This window comes from Stomoxys calcitrans, chromosome 2 (genome assembly GCF_963082655.1).
Source record: "Stomoxys calcitrans chromosome 2, idStoCalc2.1, whole genome shotgun sequence".
In the NCBI taxonomy this organism is placed as follows: Eukaryota; Metazoa; Arthropoda; class Insecta; order Diptera; family Muscidae; genus Stomoxys; species Stomoxys calcitrans.
In genome coordinates, this window is record NC_081553.1 from 145911425 (window position 1) to 145935122 (window position 23698).

Sequence of the window (23698 nt, forward strand, 5' to 3'; positions counted from 1 at the left end):
GCCAAATCGGTGCGGCAAGTAATAGCATGAGTGGGGCATGTGGGGAAGATGATACGACTTTTGAGCATTTTCTATGTTATTGTCCAGCTTTCGCGGCTAACAGACACCGGTACTCAGGTGGGGATACAATACCAGACATGAACCAACTTAGGGGCATTATATGGAAAATAATTAAGGATTTTGTAAGCAGCACGGAATTCCTAATTTAGATTATCTTTTTCGAGGTTGCTTTTAATATTTAGAGCGCACCATAAGCCGATTACTGGGTTAGGTGTATGTCCATAGTGTCATGGGGCGGATAAACCTAATCTAACATAATTGTGTATCATAACATAGAAATAAATCCAAATAAACTCTGAAAGATTTTACTTACCTTTCGAAATCTGCTTATAATTGGTAGAAACTTGAATTTGAATTATGTAACAACATTAAATTGAACTTGGTATCCTTTTCAATATGCTCAATCTGTTTTAAAATTAAAAACAATATACATATCCAAACATAAGCATGTCGTCAAATTAATTTATAAATAAAGAAATACTAAATAGTTGAAAACCCGAATAACATATTTCAAATATCAAAAATGAAAGGTATTTTCAAGTCAAAACAAACTTTATAAAGGGTTTTTCAAAAGGGACGCTACAAAAGCATACCGATAGGGACAGCAAACGACGCCGTATTTTTTGCTGCTCTTTTGACATTTCTCTTCAGTAATGTTTGCCATTTCATGATGGATACGATATACGAGCAAACAACCAGTCGAAATTATCCGAAATTTGGAGTCAATTGCATCAATGCTAAGAGCGCAACGTTCAAGGATCATTTCTGGCTGAATGGCTTCGCCAATAAGCAAAATATGTGTTATCGGTCAGACAGCAATCCACACGTACTTCATGAATTCATCATTGCATCGAGAAAAACATTACGGTTTGGTGCGGTTTATGGGCCGGCTGTACTTCTTCCATGATGATGTGTCTGACAAGGTCAAATACTTAGGTGTGGTCTTGGCAGGAAACTGAATTGGAAGGGTCACATTCAGAAGCGTACCGAGAAGGCTCACAGATGTTACGCACGTACTTCATGTGTTCACCAATGCATCGAGAAAAAAATTACGGTTTGGTTCGGTTTATGGGCCGGCGGTGTCATTGGGCCGTACTTCTTCCGTGATGATGTGTCTGACAAGGTCAAATATTTAGGTGTGATCTGAAACTGAATTGGAAGTGTCACATTCAGGCGCGTGATTAGACCAATCCTTTCTTATGCCTCAGTAGTTTGGTGGACTGCGATGGAGAAAAAGTGAAACGTTAGGATAATACAACAGGTTCAGAGAACTTGTTGTATTAGAACCCTCAGAATATTTTAAAGGGCATAATTTTGATGAAGGCAACATAATGGGTATGGGGTGCTTTTTCCAGGTATGCTGTGGTTCCTCAAAGAATGGGTCACCATTTCAATAGAGATGTGACGCAAAATGCAATGAAATAAGCGCAAAGCTCTCGTTCCATGAGCAGCAACGGTGTGCCATCAGCTGAAGTCATTGAAATTCCCAACCCACTGTAGTCAAGCATTAACTCGGGCTAATAAAAACTTGGTATGCACGGAGGAGTTGAGCATTCACTTTGAAGACAAACTCCTTGAATCTCAGAACGACTCCAGAATGTGTTAGATGAGTTCAACCTATGGGTATCAATTGTGATGGTTGTTGCCGATTCAACAAGCGTGAATACCTACACAACCGATAGCCTTTGTAGTTCGACTGCTGAAAATGTTCGATGAGAAAGGTTAACCCCCACCCAAGTACATCAGTTAATAGCACCATGTGATGGATCTCGTTCTTCTTCGTGTTGTCATGGACGATGAGGTCCGTGAGTCGACTAAATCATCAAACATCGAGTTCTTCTTTAGCCATGATTTGAATAATAATTATGACCAATTAAAAGCAGCCTTCAGCAAAGGTAAAATTTAAATTATGGAAACAGGTCCCAAATATCTGCAATACACACTGGAACTGTCTTGCCATTCTAGCTCCTGCTGCGTTTATTCTGATACCCGGAACAGGTTGCGTAAAATCTGTTCATTAATTTCTTACTCAAGGGCTAATTATTCGTTGAAGAACTATCTGTAGCTCTGAATGACTACCCCAAAGCTCTCAAATCCATGAAGACCCGCTGGAAAAAAGATAAATCGAAGAAAAGATTTATATGTCTCCTACCGCAACAAGGACAGCCTCCCACTAAGATTCATCCTCTCCAATGACAACTTGAATATCTAACATCCTTGTGTGTTTGATGATCCTATGTAATGTTGCATATATGTGACTCTAAAGCTTGTGTTCAATTATATAACTTCAAAAAATGGCCCAAAATGCAAAAATGAAAAAAAAATTAATAAATAAAAAATGTAAAATCATTTGTGCGTTATTTTTTTTTATCAAATCACCTTTATGTAATCTGAATGGTTCGTGGACTGAGAATTCCGGTATTTAAACTACTCAAGGGTACGGTGAATGGGAGACACAGAGACTGTATTCTTGCAAAGAATAGTCTAATTGTTTTACTTCTTCCGTCGCTAAGCAATGAAAATTTAGTAGTAGTTTGCCTTGAAATAAACAAGTCTCTTTACTGGCTGGCTTCCTATCTATATATGGCACACGGTTCAGAGATGCCGCCTTCAAACCGTAAGTGGCTGGATGAAGCTGCTTCTGCAGGGAAGAAGATCCTCATTGTAGCAAGTGATGATAATGCACATCACCAGATATGGGGAAGTTCGGATGTCAACGAAAGGAGTGAGCTGCTTATCGAATATACTTTAAGTTACAATCTGGCGATTTGTAATAAAGGGGATAAACCGACCTTTATTACCAGGAACGGGCAGGAGGTACTAGATATTATCTTTGTATCGGAATATATAAGTGGAAGAATATGCGACTGGGAAGTTTTGGATAATCACAGCTTCTCTGATCATCGTTTTATTAAATTCAGCCTTGGAGAAAATACCGCAGAAGTGGTCCCTCGGTTAAACAGATGAAAGGCGGATTGGCATAAATTTCAGCACAATTTCTTCGAGTCTATTTCCAGACCTCCGCAGTTTCGGAGGACATAAACATAGTGACTCGCTTGTGTCAGCATGCCCTAGTGCCAAGCCAAGAGGCAAACAACGATCGCCATGGTGGACCCCAGAGCTGGTTGGTCTGAGGAAGGACTGCAGAAAATTCTTCAACCGAGCAAAAGCCACAAGAACACCAAACGATTGGAACATCTATAAGGCTAAATTAAGAAAATAAAAGAGCGAGCTGAGAAAGACTCAGAAGAAATCCTTGTTGGAATTCTCCATGGATGAGGTCTCTAGACTAAGGAAGATTCTGTCCTCTAGACTTATTACGATCGGCTGTATTCAGAAGTCAGAGAATGTGAGGAAATACTAGAACTACTCGGTGATAAATTTTGGCAAATTTTCCAACGTGGACAACGTGGCGCCAGAAGAGGTTGTCGTCATCGGAGGTTATTAGAGAAATTGTGTCTGAGCCGAAAATCCTTTGGGCGATAAGAAGTTTCGACTCCTTTAAGTCCCCAGGCTCTGATGATGTATCACCGGTTGAATTACAAGCTGTGTCTAATAGACTGTATCAGAATGTCATATATAGCGATGGGATGGAGGGACACGAAGGTCATTTTCGTTCTGAAAACAGGAAAACCCTACCACACGGAGGCGAAAGATTTTCGTCATATTAGTTTGTCATCCTTTATGCTGAAGATTCTTGAGAGGTTGATAGAAACATATCTTAGGGCAAAGATCCTTGGAAATCGCCTGTCTCTGCAGCAGCATGCATATAGTAAAGGCAAATAGCCATTAACAATATATTATTGTCTCTGGTAGAAAAAGGCATGCTGACGACGTGGTAATTGCGGTTTGGGGAAAGTTTCCCAGCACTCTAAGAGATATGATTCAGGAAGTTCTACGTGCAACAGCAATGTGGGCTACCGAAAGTGGTCTGGGTATAAATCCGTGCAAGACAGAAGTAGTTCTTTTCAGCAGGAGATACAAGTTGGGTGGAGAGAATGTTCCATTTACAGAAAGAGCAAAATACCTAGGTGTTTTCCTGGACAGGAAACTGAAATAATAAAATTTTGGAAAGGGCAAGAAAGGCCATTCTTGCCCGATACACATGCAAAAGAGCCATTGACAAAAATTGCGGATTTAGACCGTGTGTCATGCATTGGGAATATACTGCAGTTGTCAGACCAATTATGCTATATGGTGTTACGGTCTGGTGGACGGCGCTTAAAAAATCCACCTACTGAACAATACTTAACCGGACCCAAAGGATGGCTTGTTTTTGGCATCCATTAAATCCCTGGAGAAAGTATTTCTGAACACAAAAACCGCCCTCGACTGTTGCAAATCTCTCAACGAGATAGCTGAACAGTTCAAAATTCACCTGTTCTGGGTGCCACGCTAATGAAATGTCCAAGGGAATTGTTAAGCGGACGAACTTGCGAGATTGCGAGACCTATAGCGACATGTAAGTTAAGTTTTCAGGACCAGGCCCCAAGGACAACCAATGATAGATGGTCACAAAGAGGGGGCTGTGACCATTCCAAAACTATGTGGCCTCATCTACTGCTTTGCTGTCATTGGCTAGAACAGACGTCTCAATCATTGCGTCCCTCATGACAGGTCACTGTCTAATCGGAAAACATGCTGACAAACTGAAGGTTGCCAGCAACGACTTTTGCAGAAGCTGTGAGAACATCGAAGAAAAAGAGACTATAGAACATCTTCTGTGTGTGTGTCTCGCATTAGCAGTCAGAAGGAGTTTCACTTTAGGATCTCATTTCTGTGAGATCCTGTCTGATTTAGCGGATGTGAACATCCGCAAGTAATTGGGCGTTTTGAAGCGATCTGGATGGTTCAATGGCAGGAACTAGAAGGCATCTTCCTTCTTCTGTTCCTGTGGTATCACGATGGGCGAAAACGTCTAAGTGAGTCTGATGGCAGACTGCCACTTAAGCCTTACCTAACCTAACCCAATCTTAAATAAAAACTCATCAAATATGATACAGGGATATGAGGTTATAAAAAATCACTACCTACAGAAATAAGTCTGATACTTTTAGCAAACAGCGCTGTTTAAATAAAATTTAGAATTTTTTCGGTTATTTCAAACATTTTTTTTTTTTGTGTTTAATAATTAATTTTACCTAATTTCAATTGTTGGTGGTTGTAAAGTAAATAAAAGCCTAACAGTTTTGGGGGTAGACCTTCGATAGAAGAGTAAATTGGTTGCTATCGTTGAAAATGTTTTTTAGCGGTTAGCTGGTAATATCCTTTCTACATTTAACAGATTCGTAGTTAAGAGATTCAATTTAGTTAGTAATCGTAGTAAAGCGAATTTGTAGCTTAAACAAGTCAAATGTTTGTTACTATAACAGTCAAATGCCCTTTACTAGTTTCTGTGCCGAAAAGTGGTAATTGTAACACATTTTTTTTTTGTTAATTTAAATATTGAACATCTTTGAAAGAAAGGTTTGTTTTTGCAAAGGATTTATGGAGTTAAGAGCTCGACATAGAGATATGGGGAATATGTACAGTAAACATGGTAGTGTGGTCTCAGTAAACATGGTAGGGTGGGCGATTAGTATGAAAAGAAAAAAAACTTAATGTTTTTGTTTTTTTATTTTATTTTTCATTCACATGATCGATTTAGAATCTTCATTTACCAGAAAAACAATGGGCATTTACAATAATACCTCGAATATGTAGATGATGAAGATCCACCGTTTCCAGACCGACTAATACGTTGTCGTATTCAAGGTACGGATCGTCATGTCCAGCTGCTAGCTAGTGTTGATAAGCGCTCAATCAACAAAAAAGTGATAGTATAAAGGCATCTGTATCTGAAGACCGAAAGAAAGCGCCTTGTATTAAATCTCGAGAAGTTCTGGAAGGTAATCTTTGAATGAAAAATACACTGAATTGGCATTTGTTATGTGAAATCGTTTAAAACAATAATTGCTTTCTTCTTGATCCATACCTTGTCTCTACCAATACAATTATTTGGACTTGAATGAATTTCTCATAATTTTCGAAATAAATATTGAACAAAACAAAAACATTATATTTTTTGACAACATAAAATGGTACTTTATCAATATTTTCATGAATAATGTGCACTTTCAGAAAACCAAAACTGCCTTAAGGGAGCGTTCCAATGCTTTTGCCATGCACTAGAGAGTTCTCAAATATTGTATTGGCTACAATGTTTGTGTTTGTATTAAATATTGTATATCCAAAAAAAAAGGTGACAAAAAATGGTAAAATTTTCTAGATTTTCGATTTTTTTTACTTTCTATTTCTAAGTAGCATGTTTAGAGAAATTGTAGCCCGAGACAATAGCTACAACTTCACGCTTGAAAATAAGTCAACATTTCAAAAAGTTTATGAGATATGAGCCCAAGAAAATTTCCAAATTTTTCAAAAATATAAGTCGAAGAAAACATTGCAAGTCAAAATCTGAAAGCTCGATTTTCACATTGGACGCACGGTCTAGTGAACTTATTTGCTCATTACAATCCCAAGAATCAGAAAAGCGAAGGGACATCAAATCGCCCGCCCTAATTCAATGTCAAGGATTTCGGATTATACTCACATTTCTTTAAGTGAGTAGAGTAATTGTTGGAGCATAGTAATCCCATTCGAAGTTATCGTTGTGTGTTCTTAAATTTACTTCGAATAACTAAATGTGATGCAGTTATAAAGAAAATACCAACTATTACATTTAATTCGATCATGTAGTAGTTTCAAGTGCATGGGCTTGTAAATTCCCATTTTAGCAATTCACAATTAGCGGTCCGTATTCGAACGCTTTATCATTCCATGGGAAACACCTTTAAATATATTTAGGAGGGTATAAAATACCATTAGACATCGCTACCATTGTATTTCATGCTTTAAGTGACAGCAGAAAACCCAATCTCATGGCTTAATGATGATCATTATTATGCAAGTTACGAATAAAAGTGTTTGGTGTGCCGGCATGTCCAAACTGGAGTGCAGGTTTCATAAAGGGTTCAAACCACGTATAGTTCAAATCTTGTCGGGCGATAACCGCAATAGCTCGAAATGTATCAACAAAATACGAAAGAGTTTCGAAAATCAAAAAAAAAAACTTGCCGATTTCAATTTGGACGGAAATACCTTTGGAAATTTTTTTACAGCTAATTTTGTAAGTCCAGCCATTTCCTTGCTTATGTGCAACTCTATTAATTTCAGATTTTGCGTCGTTCGAAATTTAAGATTTTGTTTTTGTTCCTTATCTTGCTGTTATCTTCGTGATTACTTTTTGAAATACTACAAACATTTCAATGCTACTCGTTACATAATGCTTATTTTAAATGTTATCATTAATAATGAGAGAATGTCCTACTTAATGAAATCAATGCAATGAAAACGTAGTCGAGAAAAATATCGATTTTCAACTCGAAGACAAAAACGCACCAGCCTTTATGCGCAAACCTTTATGAATCACTAAAAAAGTAAAAATAAATGTTGGGCCTTCGGACCGTTGGGTAGGTGCTACCAAGTTCGATAAGTACCAGAAGTCGGCAATATTTTTTTTTTAACATAAATAACAAAAATATGAAAAACTGTATGTTTAAGCAAAGTTTAAGAATATATTAAGGCCAATTGTTGAAGAACTATGAAACATTCTCTTAAGGCTTTTGAAAGCAAAATCTACCTTTAACTGAGCAGATAACTTGAAAGTAGAGTACAAATCTGACATACATATTTATTCCTTTACTTCTGAGGGGTCTCCTTACCCCAAAACCCCACATCAGGACATATTAACGGATTGCGACAATATTGTACGTATATGAAAGGTATTTGGTACCGCCAAACATCAAAGTGGACCGATCGGGGCAATATGGGCCTGAAATGAAAGGTATTCGGGAGTAGAATACGAATATGGTATTAAAAACGATGTTCAAGTGATGGGATGTTGCCTACCCCCCAAAACAAATCCTATAAGGGAGATATATATACACTCAACCAATTTTGTAATTCAAAACAGCAGAAATGTTTGCTAAAACAGCAGTTTTTGTCTGCTAAAAATGGAAAAAGCCAATATTTTGAGGAAATGTCAGTATGAAGTTTAGTATACAACAAGTTTAGTATACAACTGTTTAGTTAGTGGAAAATTAAATCCAAAAAATATGTAAATGTAGTTTTAAGACATTTTCATTAACTTGTTGTAGAAGATATACACCTTTACAAAACAGTCAGCATGTTTTGTTATGACTTTTTTTTTATAAATTTTCATTGACAAAACAAAAATAGCACGTCAACAAATCCTGTCCGTTTACACTGCGTTTTTGGGGATTTTAGTGTCATACACAAGCGCACAAAAACAGTTGCATATATGTATATCCTGATACTTTTACCGATTAGTCAGTCATGAAATCGTATATATTTGGGATTTAAAAATAAATCCTGCAAAAATGGGTAAAGCCTTTAATTTAGTTTTTTAGAAATTTCTTCTTGTGTACGGTATACATTTCGAAATGTGGCTGAGCTAGCTCGAATTTTTTTATTGCTCTGCTAATGTGCATATGACTGGCATGGTCTTTTGCATGTAATGGTGATCATAAACATGAGACACAGATTTACATTTGTGTTTTATTTTTTCTTCTAACATCGCCATCATAATTAAGCAGCAGTCATTTTCAGCAAACAGGAGACTTTTCAGCAGTCAGCCTGCTGCTCTGAAATTGCAGTACTACTGCTATAATAGCAGAACTACTGCTATAATAGCAGAACTACTGCTACAATAGCAGCAAAATTAACTACTAATATTCAGCAGACAGTATTTGCTATTTTCAGCAAACACTTTTCTATGAGAGTATGAAGTTCAGTAAGAAATGAATGAAGTCGAGATTTATCCGGTGACGGTATGAAAGGCCTTTGGGAGAATACTTAAGGCTCTATTACACTATATGTTCTTGTCTTGTGACTTGCCACTTTTTATTTATCATAGGTATTGCCAACCTACATACGATACATCAATTTTGCTATTACACTAGTTTGTTGTTTTTGTATGTGAGCAAAAGCTTGATTTTTTATGGCTATAAGTTGTTTAAGTTGTGAGACAACTGGGGTTGCTTTCATTCAACTGACAACAAAAGCAGCTGATTTCTTTATGTTTTTGTCACAAGGCATAGTGCTATTTTGAAAAGCGATTTTCGTGTGTTATTTTCATTCATATCACACTTTGTGTGCAACTTAAACAATAGCAAAATTTGACATGTCTTAAGACCAGAGCATGAAGTGTGATAGAGCGTTTAGTATGAATTTGGTATGACTGCCCAAGAAAACCTACGTAGGCAGATTGGGACAGCATTTGACTTAATTGAACAATTTGGTGGTGTATAGTGCAAAAAAGAACATTTATAGAAATACGGTACTTGTGCGAAATGTATTTTTAAGTAAATAACACAATAATATTTTCCTATGAAGATTCCATAAAGTAACGGGAGATTCCCCTTTCATATTAATGAGTGCAGTGCGATTATCGTTCTAGCTTACTGATAAGGGAACTCATATTAAGTCGATTTGGAATGGAGTGCCGTTTAGCCACATCACTTCGTGGAGAAGCTTTACATGGTGCGATAGCTAACAAATGTCGCCACCATTAGTGGAAATCTCTTCATAAGAGAGGGCCGGTCTGGTTTTTGGCGTTTTGTTTTTTGGTCAAATGCGTTTAAATTGTTTTTGGTATTTTCATGTAGCGTTGATATACACACGCAGTTACTTGTGTACATTTAAGTGTAAATACGTGCGTATGTGTGTATGTACATACATTCATCAATTCACATAGCCGTACATACATTTGTTCCAAACTCATCATCAAACGCCAACTTTGTTTATTGTTGTTGTTGTTGTAGCTGTTATTATTATTATTCAAATCGTTTTTTTACAATATGCGAAAATAACAAACTGCCATAAATGACCAATCGAAGGGAAATACATGTTCGGATAACAGCATACAAGAAACCGTAAGGGAACGGGCAGAGCGAAAAGGGTTATCGCAAAAAATTAATAAATATAAACGCCGAAATGAACTGAAATTTATTCAACAAATTCACGGCCAATTGATTAATGTGCGAGCGGAGTGGGCTGGCTGACTGACTGCCTGCCTGCCTGCCTGCCTGCCCGCTGACTTAATAGTCTGCGTTGTTATTTTTCTATGGGAGAGCAGCGAGTAAGTATGGTCTTCAGCCCAAAGCTTGCACGAAGTCCGATACTTGCGGTTTTTTGCAAATATACCTACGAAGAATTGAAAAAAAAAAAAACATACATATATACCTATTCACCAAAGTTATGTAATGTATGTAAATAAATTGCTTAAATAAAATATAACAAAAAATCGGAAAAGGAAAAATAATAATTTTTGTGGTTGGTGGTGTTTGGCAAAAGACTGCCGCTCGGCTACGGTTGCGAGAATTAAACCTTTGGCGTTTCTCCTCCAAATAATAGCCATTAATTAATACTTAATACATGGTTAATTTTTTTTTGGTTTTTTTGTTGTTGGTGAATTGATTTGTTAAAGTTAAGCATAAGATTTGGGTTTTTGCGAAATAATATCATCAATTATCATGGATCAGTAGGCATATCATGGACAATAAAGCGTCAATCCAAATAGCTAGTCATGTTGCTCTTTAAAAATTATTTAGATGGAACTTTGGCAAAAATTGTCTAATCAAGTACTTCAGATATTTGATATCTTACACTGAAAAATGTACCTAAACTTGGAGATCTGTTAAACTAAATTTTAAGACGCTTAGTTTTCGGATTTTTTGGAGAAAAAAAATCTTTTGTTAAACGTTTTTTACTTGATAAGGAATTTTTGCATATTAGATCCTAAACTTGCGTTTCAATGAAGTTTAAAATCTTATGGAAGGTTATGAAATTTTGGGAGAAGGACAATATCGTACAATAGTTGAAGAAGGAGAGGAGTTCTTAACCATCGCAGGTACAAAATGTTTGTTTACGAAATTTTATGGTAATAAAATAGAATACAATAGTTATAGATCCCTGGCCGACACCAGACAGGCTGGAACTTTGAGCTCCGACTTGTGTGGTGTCCATCGTTACCACGGGAAGCTTAGCTGAAAGCTACCGGGCGCGTCCACAGGTTGCGGATAGTGAAAAGCTCCGTTTTTATGCGGAGTAGCTGCTAATGCGGCCGCGGGCAGTCAGCGATTAGGTGGCACTGGCTCTTAATTAAATACTGAGAGCCAATGATACTCGAGATGACAAGGCGAGTTGTTGGCGCCTTCAAATAACCAATGGCCAACATCAGCGTCTGTTCCCAGGTTAGGGGCGGATCTTGAAGCAAGCGACTCGCCACAACGAGGGATACATGAAAACGAAAAAAGGACCACGATTTACGGATCTGCACCTGGAATGTCCGCACTCTTTATAGAGGAGGTGCAGTATACGCACTGCAAGTACAAGGCAAATTTTACCGCCTTACAGGAAGTGCCATGGACTGGAAATGGCGGCACTACAACACCAAACGGTGACGAACAATACTATAGCTGCCATTACACGAGGCATGAATTTGGATGTGCATTTGTGGTTAGTCGGAGACTGAAACACCTTGTCTCCACCTTTACGCTGATGGATGAGAGGCTAGCCACAATCGGCATAAAAGCCAAATTCTTCAACATCAGCCTTATATGTGCCCATGCCCCGACGGAAGACAAAGACGAGCTAACCAAGGATATTTGCTACAAGCGCCTAGATAGAGAATATGACCGCTGCCCCGCCCATGATATTAAAATCGTTCTGGGAGATTTTAATGCGAAGATAGGGAAGGTATACATTTTTGGTCCAACAGTCGGAAAGTTTAGCCTCCACGGGATAACGTCCAGTAATGGGTTGAAGTTGATAGATTTCGGCGCGGCAAAGAACATGGTAGTTAGTAGCACCAGATTTCAACATAAAAATATTTACAAAGCCACATGGCTGTCATCCGATCAAAACACGAGGAACCAAATTGATCATGTTGTGATATATGGACGGCATTCATCCAGCGTGTTAGATGTCCGTGGAGCGAATATAGATTCGGATTATTTCCTTGTTGCAGCAAAGGTTCGCACTGCACGGAAGCTGGACATTGAAAAGCTGCAAACACAACAGATGGTGGCGGCATACTCCACTCGATTGACCCAACTGCTTGTTCCGATGATATAATGGCGCAGTGGCAAAATATTGCCCACTCTATGTAAAATGCAGCGAAATCCGTACTTGGGTACCGGAAGCCTCCTCTAAGAAATCCATGGTACGACCAAGAGAGTCGAGATGCTACTGAAGCCAAGAATGCGGCATATAGAGCAACCCTGCAATCAGAAGCAACGCGCCAGATCAAGAAGGGGTATCGGTAGAAAAGGAGAGAGGAGAAACGTCTATATTATAGAAAGAAAAATGAAATAAAAAGACGTGAGTGTAAGTGAATTGAGATGTACAGGAGTCCGAATAATGTCCGGAAATTCTACCCAAGAATTAAACATCAAACCGATGGTTTTGGCGCAGGCACATCCTCCTGCAGAGACAAAGAAGGAAATCTGGTAAATGACACAGAAAGCATGCTGTGTCGGACACTATCCAACTGTTAGTGTCCGACGTTGGCGGCGAAGAGGATACCGCAGAACCTATAAATGATGATGGTGTATTTAAGACCGGAGGCGACACGCTGATAAGGCGTATGCATCGGCTAACATGCGCAATCTGGCGAGAAGAACGCATACCCGATTATTGGAACCTCAGCATACTATGTCCCGTACACAGGAAAGGAGACAAGACGGAATGTGCCAACTACAGAGGAATTAGTCTCCTCCACGTACTGTGTGAAAGATTAAAACCTAAAGTCAATGAGATAATTGGGCCCTATAAATGCGGCTTTAGACCTGGTAAATCCACCCTGGACCAGATATTCACGCTGTGCCAGATCCTAGAAAAGACCCGAGAAGGACAAATCAACACCTACCATCTCTTTGTTGACTACGAAGCAGCTTTCGATACCCCTTTACGGTCAAAGGTATTTCAAGCTATGTCTGAGTTTGGTATCCATGCAAAATTAGTAAGACTCTGCAGGATGACACTTGCTGATACGCATTCCTCAGTAAGAATAGGAAAGAATCTCTCTGAACCATTTAGAACCGAACGGGGTTTCAGACAAGGAGATAGCCTATCGTGTGATCTCTTTAATATCCTGCTGGTGAAGATTATACAAGATGCAGATGTGAACAGATATGGTACACTAATCACAAGAGAACACATGCTACTCGCCTATGTCGACGACATAGACATCATAGGTCGGTCACTGGAAGTAGTAACTGCTGCCTTTTAAAAATCGAAAGAGAGTCAGTGGATGGTTTCAACTCCCAAAGCGTTTTCATTTTTACCAGCTTACGTTTTGAGTATTACCTGATTAATTTTGAATAAAATTTCTTTCAATAGAATATATGTACAGGGTGGCTGATGAAAGCCGCTACCAAAAAAAAATGTAATAACTTTTTTTCTATTTAATAATAATAATTTAATAATTAATTTAATTAATTAATTAATTAATTTAATTAATAATAATTTAATAATTAATTTAATAATTTAATTTAACATGAATAAAAGAAAAATGTATTCCATACACCGAAAAAAAAATGTAGCAATATTCATCATTGTAGCAATATTCATCAGCCACCCTGTATATATATAGGCGTCCTTATAAGTTGGCCGCTTCGGCGAATTGCCACAAAAAAGCATTTTGTTGGAAACTTAATATGTCAAAATTTGTAAACAGGACGAAGAAAATTCCAAACGGCGTGACATATAACATTTTCGTCAAATTTTCTTCGATCCGTCAGAGCAAGAAGAAACAATTTTATTGATTTTTGACTGTCTAGCAAGAAAAGACAAATTTAAAAAATGTTCAAAGTTCCCATTAGCTCCAGAGGCTTTACCACAAAACTATACCGAAAAATTCGAGTCAAAGATTAGCAAACTCAATTTAAAGATGATATATTTCCAACTTTTTAAGGAAATATTAAGTATTTTAAGTTTTAAATGGTTAATAAATCCTTAATTTATCGTCTTCTTATTAAAGAAAAAAAGTAAAAAGGCATTAAGTTCGGCCCGGTCGGATACCCACTACCTCTGATATGTATATATATTAACCACCTTTCATTATAATAGGTAAAAAATGCATCATTTTTGAACCCATAGCTGCTATATCTATAGATAGTCCGATCTCCACAATATTCAGATCTTGCCCATACCGGTACAAATGTGGAAGGGCCTGACAGAACTCACTGCGACATCGGACAATAAATGCGCCTATTATGGGCCCAAGACCCTAAATCGAAAGATCGGTCTATATGGCAGCTATATCCAAATCTGGGCCGTATTGAACAAGAATGTTGAGAGGACTAACTCACTGTTCCGAATTTCAGCGAAATCGGATAAAAAATGTGGCTTTAATAGGCCTAAGGCCTTAAATTGGCAGATCGTTATATATGGGGGCTATATCGAGATATAGCCCATTTTCGAACTTAACCTGCCTATGGACAAAAAACGAATCTGTGTAAAGTTTTAGCCAATATTCTCTTTTGATAGCATGATTTCAACAGACAGGCGGAGGGACATTGCTAAATCGTGTTGGATATTTACGACGATCAAGAATATATATCTTATATGTTCGGAAATGGATATTTCGATTATTTGCAAACGGAAAGACGAAGTTAATATACCCCCATTCTTTGATGGCGAGTAAAAAAATCTAAAATGAAGGTCAAAATATCATTGAATGTTAGGAAATTGACCTTGGGACAAGACAACAGTGAACCGTAGCCATACAAATTGGAGCGTCTTTATAAGAATTTTTTTACGTTAAGATGATAAATTTAGAAAAAGAATATTTAAAAAAATAATAATTGGTAAATCATATACGAAGTAAAAATAAGAAATTTAATTAAACGATATCATCTTTATTGTAAAGTTTTGGTTTTTTGGCTCGTTTTTATAGCTAAATCCTACGAATCCAGATCGCTTTAAAAAGCCCAACAACTTGTCCTCACAATTTCTGCAGAAGTCGTTACTGGCAACTTTCAGTAAGTATGTCAGCATGTTTTCCGATTAGACAGTGACCTGTCATGATGGACACAATGACTGAGACGTCTGTTCTTGCCAGTGACAGCAAAGCGGTTGACCTCTTCAAATCTAGATTAGGCTACATAGTTTTGGAATGCTCACAGCTCCCTCTTGGGACCATCTATCATTCGTTGTCCTTCGTTCCTGATCCTGAAAACTTAGCTTACATGCCGCTAGAGGCATGCCAACAGATTCCAGTATCCGTGGAATGTATAAGGTAGTTCCTAGTCTCACAAGTTTGCCCGCTTTACAATTCCCTCAGTGGCCCGGCACCCAGAAAAGGTGAATTTTGAACTGTTCAGCCATCTCATCTGCGACAGTCGAGGACAGTTTTTGTGTTCAGAAATACGTTCTCCAGGGATTTAATGGCTGCCTGGCTGTCTGAGAAGATATTTAAGCCAATCGCCGCAATGGCATTATATCTTAGCCATTCCATCCCTTTCTTAATTGCAAAGATCTCCGCTTGATACACACTGCAGTGGTCGGGTTACCTTTTCGATATAAGCTGTTCTAGATCTTAAGAGTACAACCCAGTGCATGGGGTGTACTCTTTCTTGCCCTTTCCAAAATCTATGTGTCCAAAAAAACACCCAGGTATTTTGCTCCTTCTGTAAATTGAACACTCTCTCCACCCAAGGAGATAGGTGCTACTGTAGGTAACGTGCATCTCTTGCTGAAAATAACTAATTTTGCCTTGCACGGATTAACGCTTAGACAACTTTCGGTAGCCCAATTCGCTGTTAAACGTAAAGCTGTCTGAATAATGTCTCCTAGAGTGCTGGGAAACTTTCCCCTAACCGCAATTGCCAAATCATCAGCATACATTTTTCTTCCATAGACAATAATGACTATATTCCAATGTGGGTCCTTTGCTGACCCATCTTTTTAGATCCATAGGTCCCAAGACTACCGTAATGCATTTTTTTTGGTAAGTAAGTTATTAATAAACTTTCTTACGGTAGAGCTGACGCCTAGTACAATAATTCTAACTCCTTTATGATGGACATCAATTTAACATATTGAAAACACCGTCAATGTCAAGAAATGATACCATTGTTTATTCCTTGACAGCGAGAGAACCCTCTACGTAGTCGACTAGGTCGTAAAGGGCTGTTTCAGTGGTTTTTCTCTTACTAAATCCATGCTGCGGGCGAGGCAGGCGATATCCAGGGATCTTTGCCTAAAATATGTTTCTATCAACCTCTCAAGAGTCTTCAGCATAAAGGATGACAAACTAATATGACGAAAATCTTTCGCCTCCCTGTGGTAGGGTTTTCCTGCTTTCGGATTGAAAATGACCTTCGTGTCCCTCCATCCCACTGGCATATATATGACATTCTGATACAAGCAGAGTATATCTCTCTAAGTCATTCAACCGGTGATACATCATCAGGGCCTGGCGACTTAAAGGAGTCGAAACTTCTTATCGCCCAAAGTATTTTCGGCTTAGACACAATTTCCCTAATAACTTCCGACGACGACAACCTCTTCTGGCGACACGTTGTCCGCTGGAGAATTTCCCGGGATATGTGTATCAACGAGTAGTTCTAGTATTTCCTCACTAGACATTGTCCATACATTCTCTGACTTCTGAATATAGCCCATCGTAATAAGTCTAGAGGACAGAATCTTAATTGGTCTAGAGGCCTCTTCCATGGAGTTGCAGAATTCCAACAAGGATTTCTTCTGAGTCTTTCTCAGGTCGCCCTTATATTTTCTTGGCTCAGCCTTATAGATGTTCCAGTCCTAGAAGAGTTTTCTGCAGTCCTTCTTTAGACCAACGAGCTCTGGGGTCCACCATGGCGGTCGCTGTTTGCCTCTTGGCTTGGCACAAGGACATGCTGACACAAGCGAGTCATTCAGGGCCTTCGTGATCCGCTTGACCATTATATTTATATCGTCCGCAGTTCCACTTCCTTTTCTGGTCAAGCAGGGATAGACGTGCAGAATTTGTGCCGAAATTTATACCAATTCGCCTTCTTTCTGTTTAGCCGAGGGACCACTTCTGCAGTATTTTTTCCAAGTCTGAAACTAATATACCCGTGATCAGAGAAACTGTGGTCATCCAAACATCCAAGTCGCATATTATTGCGCTTTTATCTTCCGATACAAAGGTAATATCTAGTACCTCCTGTCAGTTCCTGGTAATAAAGGTCGCTTTATCCCCATTATTACAAATTGCCAGATTGGAAGTTATAAAGGGTGATTTTTTTGAGGTTAGGATTTTCATGCATTAGTATTTGACAGATCACGTGGGATTTCAGACATGGTGTCAAAGAGAAAGATGCTCAGTATGCTTTGACATTTCATCATGAATAGACTTACTAACGAGCAACGCTTGCAAATCATTGAATTTTATTACCAAAATCAGTGTTCGGTTCGAAATGTGTTCAAATTTTGACAAATTTTGTTCAGCGATGAGGCTCATTTCTGGTTGAATGGCTACGTAAATAAGCAAAATTGCCGCATTTGGAGTGAAGAGCAACCAGAAGCCGTTCAAGAACTGCCCATACATCCCGAAAAATGCACTGTTTGGTGTGGTTTGTACGCTGGTGGAATCATTGGACCGTATTTTTTCAAAGATGCTGTTGGACGCAACGTTACGGTGAATGAACACATTTCGAACCGAACACTGATTTTGGTAATAAAATTCAATGATTTGCAAGCGTTGCTCGTTAGTAAGTCTATTCATGATGAAATGTCAAAGCATACTGAGCATCTTTCTCTTTGACACCATGTCTGAAATCCCACGTGATCTGTCAAATACTAATGCATGAAAATCCTAACCTCAAAAAAATCACCCTTTAATATACTCGATAAACAGCTCACCCCTTCTGGTGTTGTGCATAGGCATCACTTCCTGCAGTGAGACTCCTCTTCCTTACAGAAGCGGCTTCAACCAGCAAATTAAGGTTTGAAGGCGGCATCTCTAAATCGTGTGCCATATATAGATAGAAAGCCAGTCAGTAATGAGACTTATTTATTTCAAGGCTGGCTACTACTGAGTCTTCATTGCTTAGCGAAGAAAGAAGAAAAACATTTGGGCTGCTCTTTGCAAGAATACAGGCTCTGTGTCTCCCATTCCCCGTACCCTTGAGTATTTTAAATCCCATTATTGCAGTCCACGAACCATTCCTCCACACACCCATAGTTCATGGATAAGAACCACGTCAAATCCTTCTCCCATCAGGAGGACCTTAATTGCCGCCGAAGCGGCCTTATAATAGTGGAGATTTATCTCCAGAAATCGGACTATAGTTAGGATTCAGAACATGCACCACTGGGTTTGCCTCGTCTTCTCATTCCGCCAGGAGTTCTTCCTCACAAGGTTCGTTACATCTTGTCATGATAATCTTCCGTACGCATCCAGTGGCAGGTGAGAAAGCAATGGAACTACTCTTCCTCAAAACACTGGGCACTTGCAGTATAGAAGATTCCTCCTTAGATGCTTCACTAGCTGCTGCTGTCGAAGTACTTTTTGAGTTCCGTGCTTTCCCGCTGGCGCACACCTTGAGCCCAGTCCAACTGGATGACCGAACCACACAGGGCTTGTCGGGTCCCGTTTCGATGCATTTCCCTCCTTTTCCGATCGTAGCAGGGGGATTTTCAGTCTCTTACAATTAGCCAGACTTTAGCGATGTGGTCAATAGTTCCTCAGGCAAGTGTTAAGCAACAACTTCTGAGTCGTCTCCTGATTCCCCAACCCCACAGCTTCTATAGACCTTCAGTCTCAGCTTGTTGAATCCGTAAGATACAACTCCTTCAGATTTGTTGAGGTCTGCCGGAGTTTAATACGAATACGAATGTCAATCTTCCAGTCGGTGGTTGAAAGATTGGGATGAGGGAATCCTTGGTATCCAAGCGTGCGCCATTGGTAGAGAAGGAATATCTTCCTTCTTGACTAAATCCAGTGCTGCGCCTGGCCACGTCTCACTAATGTTTTTCGGGGCGCATCGATACATTTCAATTGAGCGTTGATACCCGAAGGCAATTAGTCTGTTTCGGCCCGATTTTAGCCTGAATCGCTACAAACTGGAGGAGTCCCAGGAAATTCCACAAGAACATCGAAGTATACTGATAATAGTCCATTGACTATCACACTCCAACTATTCCTGGGTATGCAGCCCTGTTCTTCTCCCTTGCCGACAATCGTCATCACCAAACTATCCCTAGTGACATTAGTAAAGGTTCTTGGACCCATCTTACTATTGTTCGCCCTAGTTCTTCTAAGCATGGGATGGCCTTCAGGTGACCGCAGTCATTTGGCTGACTGCGGTGCATTTTCCGAATCTAGACGTGTAGTCGTTGGGGTAGGCTATACAGCGTATCCCCGAGCCTAATTTAGGGTGTAAATCTCCCTATTAGTGAGAATCTTACGGTCATTCGATGATAGATCGATGCGCCTTCTGTTATTCCAATGGCCTAGGCAACATGCTACGGCCTGATACCACCACCGCAGCTATTGGATATTTGGAGTTCATTCTAAGCCTACTCCGTGGCTCTAGATCTGCTGCTCCACTTGACAACCGCCTTATGGATAACACTATCGCAGTTGTTATTGAGTGACTTAAACAAGCATACAAATATATTAGTGCTCGCTCTAATCATATCTAATATATATAAGGAAAGTCATGTGTATAAAGAAAGTGACATGCCGGGGGACAAATGCATGTTTTCTAACAGCACCTTTTTCAGATGCTATCTATTTGTCATATGTTCTGTCAAATTTAGACACATGTAAAAACTTTAATATAAAAAGTGAAAGTTGGAATAAATATGCCTCTGACAAACACGCACACACATCAGCTAACTGCCATTTAAATTACCTCGGACGCGGTGTAAACGATCTGGATTTACCCAAAAAGAGAAAATTTACTTTGCTATATAAACTTCATTTAAGGTAAATTTTAATAAGTGTACTAAAAATTTATTGCAAATTTGAAAAAATTTTAACTGAAGGTCGTTCGCGTTATTTGTCAGCAGAAAGAACCGGAGAGTGCATGAGCGCGAGATTTTGAAAGTTTGGCCATTGAGAGCTTTTAAAATTCTACTGGAGTTTTTTTTTTTCAGCAAATATTTGCAGAATTGAACAGCTGTTTTATGAAAAAAAAGCTGTTTAATTCAAATAAATAAAGAGAGCGCATGCTGTTCTTACCTACTCTCCTGCAGAATTTTACTGGCAATTTTTTACAGCAAAAAAATCACGCGAACAAACCTAATAACTACATTCTATGGTATGGTATCGAGTCTGGAATGTGATTAAAAACATACCATCGCAATATCCTGATCTAGAGGAATTACTTCAAGATCTGATGTTCAAGTAATCAAGTCCTAGATTGAAAGTCCATGGGCAAAAAAAAAAAAAACAGTGTATGGTAGAATCCTCCATGGTTGGCCGAATGATTTCATCGTTCCAAACATCGATTGCAACATTCACACAAAGCTAAAGACAACGCATACACTCCCATGCACACAGAATATGTAAGCGTCTTCGTGGACAGTATGTACATGTGTATTTTGTTACTTTGCTTTGCCAAATTTAAGAAATCTCAAACGTTCCATGGACTGTTATGTCTACTCGCCACCAAAGGAAACAACAACAATTAATGAAACAATTTACCAAATAAATAAAGAAACGAAATAGAAACAACAAAACAAAACGAAAGAGCACATAACATATCTGCAACTACATCTAAGGCAAAAAAGAAACAACAATTTGGAGCTTGGCCTTGAAAATTTTAAAGAAAGAAGATCATCATTATCATCAGCTGCAGCAGCAGCTGCGCAGCGACTCTCATCGACAGATTCGCACAAAAGCAGCATCAGAAATCGAATCAAGTAACCCGGCAGCAACATCAACAAACAATATGAAAAGCGAAATAAGAAAACGTGATAATGCAGCAGCCGCGGAGCCCAACAAAGCCCTTATGTGGATGGTGATGCATGTGTGTGTGCGTGTGAATGTGTCTGTTTGCCGTGGATTAGATGATGTTGGTTTTTGTCTGACGGTCTGTCTGTCAGTTACTCTGTTCGTCATATGTGCAAGTCGAGTAACGTTTGTTGTCATCGTTCCTGATGGCAGTTTTGGGGCTTGGTTCTGTCGGCGCTGCCGTTGCCTTTGTTTACGCCGTCGCTTGGGTGGGAGGGCTCAGGGGTAATTTTGGGGTCTTATAAAGGGATCAGATCATACTCTGCGAATATTTCTCATTGAGAAGCTTTTTTCGCAGTTTGTCATGTGGTGGCTGGTGCTTTATGTGTATGTAGCGCGTCGTTTTGACAAACGGCATGGTTGTTTTCTTTTTTGCTCATGTGCTTTTTGTCTGGCTCTCCCTCTTTTGGTTTCGCTCTGTATTTGTGTGTATTCCCATCTAATTTAAAGTTCAATCGTCATCGTCTTCGTCGGCCACATCTCAGAAAAACTTTTTGTGTCTTTCCTTTTTTTTGTGTAGAAATGAACAAACATATACATATGTTCTTACATCAATACTTATGTACGTTCAAACAAACAGGCTCGTTCGCAGCAAGGGGGACTGAGGGGCACAACACGTTATTGGGCACGAACCTTATGTCGTTTGCAACGCTTGGAAATTATGATCTGAGTCCCATAGTATAAAAACCTCTTGTGTATATGTTTTATAACAGTCTCTACATTTTGAGTTGATCTAGTCACGTCCGTCCGTCTGTTGAAATCCCGTGATGTGATCGTCTAGTCGCCCTACCAGAAATTATTACTTTTTGTCATTTCTTCTGCTCTATATACGAACGTTATTATTTACGATTTTAACCATATTAATTCATAAATAAATCAGTTAATTTGAGTATATTGAAATGAGTATTTATGCCTACTACTACGAAACGGAGGTGTCAGCAACGAAAAGTGCTTAGATCCAGCCTTACCGTTTTGGTTTCTTATACCCATCACCATAAGATGGGAGACAAACTAATCAAATAATTTCGTTTGTTACAACTCGAAAGAATGATCTGCATCGTATAAGTATAAGATCCAGCTATGACCACCGTTTGTGGATATCATGATAGCGGTTGAGCGAGTAAAGATATTTGGTACCTGGAGTACACTCATATTCCCTTACACGAGGTAAAATGTCACCCAGGTAGATAAACCAGGAAATACAAATTGCAAATTTTCACATGTACATTCCACAGGGGAAAACTTTTCACATATCAATAAGTGCAGTCCGTTTCAAGTTAAAGCGCAATGATAAGGGGGCTCTTTTTTATAGCCGAGTTCGAACGGAGTGCCGCAGTGCGACATCTCTTTAGAGAGAAGGTTTAACATGGCATAGTACCTCATAAATGTTGCTAGCATGAGGAGGGGAAAACAACCGCTGAAATTTTTTTCTGATGGTCTTGCGAGGATTCGAACCCAGGCGATCAGCGTTATCGGCGAACATGCTAACTTATGCGCTGCAGTAGCCTCCAGTAGATAGACTCAGAGAAATTTGTTAGTAAAAACAGCAAAAATGTTTGCTATAGCAACAGAAAGTCTGCTGAAAATGGGACATCAATAATTTTTTGATAAAACAGCAAACAATTCCTGTTGTATTCAAATGGTAAAAAGTTAAAATGTTAAAAAATGTCATAAATATTTAAAAAAAAAAAATTGCATATTCCACCATATCTTTCAGTTTTATAAGCATATGATGTAATTTTTTTTCCAATTTTCTATATTGTCCTAATTTTTGAACAAATTAAAATAACATGATTTTAAACAAAAAATTAACGCCTACAAATGGCAATTTTTGTTGTAAATATATATCAATTATTTTTTAGAAGTAAAAATATTTTGTATGGATTCATTCAACAGTTTAAAAATTTTTATTTAATATCAGCAGACTAATTTCTCTGGGCGTATAAAATCGATGCCACTAATTGACTTTTTGAGGCTCCAAAAAGAGGCAATCATTACCCGATTTTTTTTTCAAACGGAGTTAATATGTGTGAGTTTTTAGCAGAACCGACGTTTTTGGGTACCCAAAACTCGAACCGAACGAACTTTTTACTTGTTTCTACCAAATCTACTAAAACGGATTTCGTCGGATGGATGATCCACCTCTATTTCGACAAACCCTCCACATGGAGGTACGCTATTCCCGTCATTCCGTTTGTAGCACCCCGAAGTATTGATCTGTGCCCCTATAAAGTATAGATATCTCGTCCGTCTGTCGAAATCACGAAAGAGGTAAAACGAATGAAGCTAGTCACTTGAAATTTTGCTCAGATACTGCCGTTTGATATAGGTCATTGTGGATGGGTCATAGCGGCTCGGAGGTGTATATGATTTCTTGAGCCTCTACAGGCCGAAATTCTTATCCGATTTGGCTGAATTTTTACACAATGACCACCAAAATAGCTCCCACATACACCGATCTCCATATAATACACCTTGAGCCCCGACATGCTACAAGTGTCATCCGATTTCGCTGAAATTATGAGCAATAATTTCTCCTATGATAATAATTTCATCTATGATTCT

The 23698-nt window shown here is 38.7% G+C and overlaps 1 long non-coding RNA gene across 1 annotated transcript in view; it reads right to left on the minus strand.

Annotated features, from left to right (window-relative positions):
• Positions 1 to 23698, minus strand: part of LOC131994887 (uncharacterized) — a 347364-nt gene that overhangs the window by 48622 nt on the left and 275044 nt on the right. The gene's annotated exons all lie outside the window — the stretch shown is intronic.